Source organism: Brachycentrus maculatus, unplaced genomic scaffold (genome assembly GCF_059751285.1).
Source record: "Brachycentrus maculatus isolate JH-2025_06_01 unplaced genomic scaffold, ASM5975128v1 h1tg000142l, whole genome shotgun sequence".
In the NCBI taxonomy this organism is placed as follows: Eukaryota; Metazoa; Arthropoda; class Insecta; order Trichoptera; family Brachycentridae; genus Brachycentrus; species Brachycentrus maculatus.
Genome location: NW_028280895.1, coordinates 2,072,501 through 2,080,000, shown reverse-complemented (window position 1 = coordinate 2,080,000; position 7,500 = coordinate 2,072,501). Strand labels below are relative to the sequence as shown.

The 7,500-nt window shown below is 49.6% G+C and overlaps 1 non-coding gene and 2 pseudogenes across 1 annotated transcript; all 3 read right to left on the bottom strand.

The window, feature by feature from the left end:
* LOC148309024 (large subunit ribosomal RNA) overlaps positions 1 to 1,009 on the bottom strand; it is a 4,078-nt pseudogene extending 3,069 nt beyond the window's left edge.
* A 337-nt stretch (positions 1,010 to 1,346) lies between these two features.
* On the bottom strand, positions 1,347 to 1,508 carry LOC148309023 (5.8S ribosomal RNA; annotated as a pseudogene).
* Positions 1,509 to 1,865: 357 nt separating this feature from the next.
* On the bottom strand, positions 1,866 to 3,805 carry LOC148309022 (small subunit ribosomal RNA). The gene has a single exon (XR_015837609.1). It is a non-coding gene; the product is annotated as a small subunit ribosomal RNA (ribosomal RNA).
* Positions 3,806 to 7,500: the final 3,695 nt, after the last annotated feature.

Below are 7,500 nucleotides of genomic sequence, written 5' to 3'. Positions count from 1 at the left end.
AGGCCGACCTTTCACTTTCATTTCGCCTCTGGGTTTATCAGCGTTCCCAATGACTCGCGCACATGCTAGACTCCTTGGTCCGTGTTTCAAGACGGGTCCTGTGAGTGCCCAAAACAAAACCACCGCCGACCGGGACGCGTCCCGTCCGAGAGCGCGCCACTAACCGCCGGCAACCGAAAAGCGACGCCCGCGACGCACTAGACGCCGGGGGCCGCGATAAGGAAGCGGCTGTGACGCGACGGACGCCCTCACAGGTGGGGCGGACGCGATCCTCGTTCTCTACCGTCGCTCGTCAAATGTTCGACCGGCCCCGGCCGTGGACGCCGCGGCTCCGCCCCGCATAGCGAGACGGGACAACCGCACGGCGCATTCGACCGGGGCGCGACGGGTCGCGGTGTTATACTGAGGGAGAAGTGCACGCGCTCCGGGGGCCCGGCTGCGCACCCGGACACCCGCCGCCCCGACACGAGTGCCGAGGGCGAAGGTGTGCACCGAGACGCGGGCCCCGACGGAAGACGCGATGAATCTCCCCGTTCGCTCGTTTGAGTTCCACAGGTTTACCCCTGAACGGTTTCACGTACTCTTTAACTCTCTCTTCAAAGTTCTTTTCAACTTTCCCTCACGGTACTTGTTCGCTATCGGTCTCGTGGTAGTATTTAGCCTTAGATGGAGTTTACCACCCACTTAGGGCTGCACTCTCAAGCAACCCGACTCTGGGGAGAGAGACCGTCGCGGCCGGCTACCGTCGCTACGGGCCTGGCACCCTCTGCGGGTAAGCGGGCCCCGTTCAAGATGAACTTGGACAGGCAGCCGTGACTAATGACCGCGCGTGTATATATTACTCTCCTCCCTAACGCTACATTTCCCGGCGGCCCGCCTGGGCCGCAGGATTCAGCGCTGGGCTCTTCCCGTTTCGCTCGCCGCTACTCGGGGAATCCTCGTTAGTTTCTTTTCCTCCGCTTACTGATATGCTTAAGTTCGGCGGGTGATCTCTCCTGATTTGAGGTCGACGACAGAAAGATAATTTTTATATTATATATAAATAATACAGACAGACAGAGGCGCGCGGCGGCGGGACCGCGTCGAGGGCGCGAGGATCGCCCCGCGAAGATCGCAAAAGGATCGATCGCGGTTTCACAGCGTCGTCGCTAGCCCCCGGACACGCGTTAGCGTCCCGGCCGCGCGCTCGAAATTCGTCACACATTTGACCGGACGCCCGCGCGCGCGCCGACCGCCGGAGCGGGTCGGGCGGCGCGGGCGACGCCGGCAGCGCGCTCGCCGGGGCCCCCCCCCCTCGCGGACGAGGGTGAGAGACTCCGCGGCGAAGTCTGGTCGCATTGCGTGCGCGACCCTCAAACAGGAGTGGTCCGTGGACAAACTACGTCTTGCTCGGACCGCAATGTGCGTTCGAAATGTCGATGCTCATGTGTCCTGCAGTTCACACTCTGACGCGCATTTAGCTGCGTTCTTCATCGACCCACGAGCCGAGTGATCCGCCGTTCAGGGTAATAATTGTACAATTTTAAAATTGTCATTCGTTCACTTGTTTATCCGTCGCGTTTTGGGTGTTCGCGCGAGCGCAAACTGACCTTAGAAGATCAAAACAACAAAAAATAGCAACCTTAATGGTGATGCGCGCGCGCACACGCACACGCGCATCACTAAATCGCGACCGGACGCGGGCGCGGTCCCCCGACCCGTCAGGATCGAGAGAGCCGTCCCGCGACGCCGGCGGGTCCGCGGTTCGCGGCGGCGCCCTAGGGCGATCTCCGCCGCAGCGATGTCGGGCTCTCGGCCGCGCATCGTGATTCGTGTATTTTACATACAAGTATGTATATATATTACAAAATATATTATTACACAGGAAATGATCCTTCCGCAGGTTCACCTACGGAAACCTTGTTACGACTTTTACTTCCTCTAAATGATCAAATTCGGTCAAACTTTCCGACGCGTCGGACGCCCGAGACGAGCTTCCGCGCACCAGTCCGAAGACCTCACCAAATCATCCATCGGTAGTAGCGACGGGCGGTGTGTACAAAGGGCAGGGACGCAATCAACGCGAGCTGGTGACTCGCTTTTACTAGGAATTCCTCGTTCATGGGGGAGAATTGCAAACCCCAATCCCTATCACGAAGGGGTTTCATCGGGTTACCCGGGCCGTTAGGCCAAGGAGGACACGCTGATCCCTTCAGTGTAGCGCGCGTGCGGCCCAGGACATCTAAGGGCATCACAGACCTGCTATTGCTCAATCTCGTGCGGCTATATATACCGCCGGTCCCTCTAAGAAGATTTTCATTGTACGCCGGTAGTGAAGACCGCGAGACGCACGCACGCGACGCGAGCGCCGCGGAACGCGCGCACGCGGACCCTCGTGATACCGGTTGCACGTCTATTTAATAGGCTAGAGTTACGTTCGTTACCGGAATTAACCTGACAAATCGCTCCACCAACTAAGAGCGGCCATGCACCACCACCCACCGAATCGAGAAAGAGCTGTTAATCCGTCAATCCTTCCAGTGTCCGGGCCTGGTGAGTTTTCCCGTGTTGAGTCGAATTAAGCCGCAGGCTCCACTCCTGGTGGTGCCCTTCCGTCAATTCCTTTAAGTTTCAGCTTTGCAACCATACTCCCCCCGGAGCCCGAAAGCTTTGGTTTCCCGGGAGCTGCCCACCGGGTTAAAATTATGAAACTTCGGCGGATCGCTGGCTGGCATCATTTATGGTTAGAACTACAGCGGTATCTAATCGCCTTCGAACCTCTAACTTTCGTTCTTGATTAATGAAAACACCTTTGGCAAATGCTTTCGCTTTAGTCCGTCTTGCGACGATCCAAGAATTTCACCTCTAACGTCGCAATACGAATGCCCCCAGTTGTCCCTATTAATCATTACCTCTGGTATCAGAAAGCCAACAAAACAGAACCGAGGTCCTATTCTATTATTCCATGCGTACAATATTCAGGCAAGTGTTAGCCCGCTTTGAGCACTCTAATTTGTTCAAAGTAAACAGCCGCGACGGCCCGCCTCGGCGCGCGGCCGACCGTGAGGACGACCGCGACACACCGGCGGTGGACGCACCGGCGAGAAGCCCCGCAGACGTGCCTGTCGTACCGCATTCGGTAGACCGACACCGCAGGACACAATTTCAACTACGAGCTTTTTAACCGCAACAACTTTAGTATATGCTATTGGAGCTGGAATTACCGCGGCTGCTGGCACCAGACTTGCCCTCCAATGGATCCTCGTTAAAGGATTTAAAGTGTAATCATTCCGATCACGAGGCCTCGGACGAGTCCCGTATCGTTATTTTTCGTCACTACCTCCCCGTGCCGGGAGTGGGTAATTTGCGCGCCTGCTGCCTTCCGTGGATGTGGTAGCCGTTTCTCAGGCTCCCTCTCCGGAATCGAACCCTGATTCCCCGTTACCCGTGACAACCATGGTAGTCGCATAAACTACCATCGACAGTTGATAAGGCAGACATTTGAAAGATGCGTCGCCGGTGCTAGACCGTGCGATCAGCTCAAAGTTATCTAGAGTCATCTCGAATGGCGACGGACGGGGCGCGAACCCCGCCGCCGATTGGTTTTTGATCTAATAAAAGCATCCCTCCCGTTGCCGGTCAGGACCTCGTTTGCATGTATTAGCTCTAGAATTGCCACAGTTATCCAAGTAACCGTGTACGATCTAAGGAACCAAAACTGATATATTGAGCCATTCGCGGTTTCACCTTAATTCGGCTTTTACTGAGACTTGCATGGCTTAGTCTTTGAGACAAGCATATGATTACTGGCAGGATCAACCAGGGAGCTGTTCTTCGGGTTAGCTGCGTAACCGAGAGACACTGCTCGGACACGGCGTGTTCGCGCGCGGCGGAGTCACCCGCCGCGCCACGCTCTGTGACACTCACACTCCGTCGATAAAAGAACAATTTGCTCATTATCGGGCATGTGTATTGTTGTTACTCTGCCTTGCCGCTGCGGTGGTTCTCTTGCTCGAAGAGCCGAGCGGGGAGAGCAGGCGGGGATCGATCACACGGAGTGCGTCGTCGTCGCCTAAATTATGAATTCCCATTCGTAAAACGCGTACGCCGTGAGCCGTGAGGCAACGGTGTGGCCGGGGAGTTACCTCCTCCGACCGTACTCTTTTTCATTTCTTGGTCAAGTTCTACTCGCGCGGAACTCCAGAGATGAGACACGGGCGCCGGCGAAGCCAGAAGGCGAACGCCGCGTCGAGTTTCGCAAATGTACCGCCGACGCGACCGACAGATGGGCCGCCGCGGTTTGCGAACGCTGTGCAAATCAGCGCGCCACTACGGACGCGCATACAGTACCGCGGCGGCCCGGTCTCGCCGGCCCCGGCCCCGAGAGCGACTAGACCGAGGCGGGTGCGCGGATTCGGGCTTAGCGTAACTCCCGCGCGGGGTACGGCGAGTGATCGAGTCCAGATGGTCGGCGCGCATAATTTTTTTCACTTCTCTCTACACGATTTTCGTTTCGATAGCGGATACACGTTACGAATATATATACATATTTTTTACACGTCGATGCGTGTACACGCAGATATATATATTTTTTTAAAAAGTATTCATCCTCTTCTTCTTCTTCTCCTTCTCCTTATCATTATAATCATTGTTATCATTATTATCGTAACTATCATGATTATTAGTTTTGTTATTATTATTATTATTATTATTATTATTATTATTATTATTATCATCCTTCTTCTTCTTCTTCTTCTTCTTCTTCTATTCTTCGTCGTCTACTTTTCGTCTTAATCGTCTTCTTCTTCTATTCTATTCTATTCTTCTTCGACTTCCTCTTCTTCCTCTTCTTCTTCTTGCTCTTGTTCTTCTTCTTCTTCTTCTTCTTTTTCTTCTTCTTACGAAATTATTATTATTTTAACTATTACTACTATTGTTATGATAACTCTTCTTCTTCTTCTTCTCCTTCTTCTTCTTCTTCTTCTTCTTCTTCTTCCTCTTATTATTCAGTATTGTCATAACTATTATGATTATTAGTTTTGTTATTATTATTATTATTATTCTTCTTCTTCTTCTTCTACTTTTCTCCTACTTCTTCTTCTTCTTCTTCTTCTTCTATTCTTCGTGGTCCTATACCTCTTCTTCGACTTCCTCTTCTTCCTCTTCTTCTTCTTGCTCTTGTTCTTCTTCTTCTTCTTTTTCTTCATCTTACGAAATTATTATTATTATTATTACTATTACTACTATTATTATGATAACTATTCTTCTTCTTCTTCTTCTTCCTCTTCTTCTTCTTCTTCTTCTTCTTATTATTATAATCATTGTTATCAGTATTATCATAACTATTATGATTATTAGTTTTGTTATCATTATTATTATTATTCTTCTTCTTCTTCTTCTACTACTTTTCTTCTACTTCTTCTTCCTCTCCATCTTCATCATAATATATATATATATATATTCGCGATTGCCGCGCGTCGGCGTCGCTTGACCGCGTTCAGAGCTCGATCCGGGCCTTGTCCGACGAGCCATCGAGAGGGTCGAATTAATGTCAGACGGCGAGGCATTTGGCAACCTTAAGCTGATCATAGCTACTCCCGCCGTTCACCCTTCCTTGTGTTATATTATGTATTAATAACTCCTCGTATAATATTATATATTAACTCCCACTCGTAGTACCCGCGCAGTGTGGGGTACGCGCGGCCGCTTGACCGCGTCACGAGCTCGATCCGGGCCATTCCCGACGAGCCATCGAGAGGGTCGAATTAATGTCAGACGGCGAGGCATTTGGCAACCTTAGGCCGATCATAGCTACTCCCGCGGTTCACCCTTCTCATTAATAACCTTATATTGATTAATTAATTTATTCAATTAATAATATTATCTATTGTAAATAATCCATCACTCCGACTCTCTGTTATCTCTCACATGAATAAACAATCACTCGTACTCCCCGACGAATGTCAGACGGCGAGGCATTAAGCCGTTCATAGCTACTCCCGCCGTTCACCCCTCCTTATATAATATTATATATATATATATATATATATATATATATATATATATATATATATATATATATATATATATATATATATATATATATATATATATATATATATATATATATATATATATATATATATATATATATATATATATATATATATATATATATACATTATCTAAACGAACAAACACTCCGACTCGTAGTACTCGCGCAGCGTAGGGTACTCGCGATTGCCGCGCGTCGGCGTCGCTTGACCGCGTTCAGAGCTCGATCCGGGCCTTGTCCGACGAGCCATCGAGAGGGTCGAATTAATGTCAGACGGCGAGGCATTTGGCAACCTTAAGCTGATCATAGCTACTCCCGCCGTTCACCCTTCCTTGTGTTATATTATGTATTAATAACTCCTCGTATAATATTATATATTAACTCCCACTCGTAGTACCCGCGCAGTGTGGGGTACGCGCGGCCGCTTGACCGCGTCGCGAGCTCGATCCGGGCCATTCCCGACGAGCCATCGAGAGGGTCGAATTAATGTCAGACGGCGAGGCATTCGGCAACCTTAGGCCGATCTTAGCTACTCCCGCCGTTCACCCTTCTCATTAATAACCTTATATTGATTAATTGATTTATTCAATTAATAATATTATCTATTGTAAATAATCCATCACTCCGACTCTCTGTTATCTCTCACATGAATAAACAATCACTCGTACTCCCCGACGAATGTCAGACGGCGAGGCATTAAGCCGTTCATAGCTACTCCCGCCGTTCACCCCTCCTTATATAATATTATATATATATATATATATATATATATATATATATATATATATATATATATATATATATATATATATATATATATATATATATATATATATATATATATATATATATACATTATCTAAACGAACAAACACTCCGACTCGTAGTACTCGCGCAGCGTAGGGTACTCGCGATTGCCGCGCGTCGGCGTCGCTTGACCGCGTTCAGAGCTCGATCCGGGCCTTGTCCGACGAGCCATCGAGAGGGTCGAATTAATGTCAGACGGCGAGGCATTTGGCAACCTTAAGCTGATCATAGCTACTCCCGCCGTTCACCCTTCCTTGTGTTATATTATGTATTAATAACTCCTCGTATAATATTATATATTAACTCCCACTCGTAGTACCCGCGCAGTGTGGGGTACGCGCGGCCGCTTGACCGCGTCGCGAGCTCGATCCGGGCCATTCCCGACGAGCCATCGAGAGGGTCGAATTAATGTCAGACGGCGAGGCATTTGGCAACCTTAAGCTGATCATAGCTACTCCCGCCGTTCACCCTTCCTTGTGTTATATTATGTATTAATAACTCCTCGTATAATATTATATATTAACTCCCACTCGTAGTACCCGCGCAGTGTGGGGTACGCGCGGCCGCTTGACCGCGTCGCGAGCTCGATCCGGGCCATTCCCGACGAGCCATCGAGAGGGTCGAATTAATGTCAGACGGCGAGAGGCATTCGGCAACCT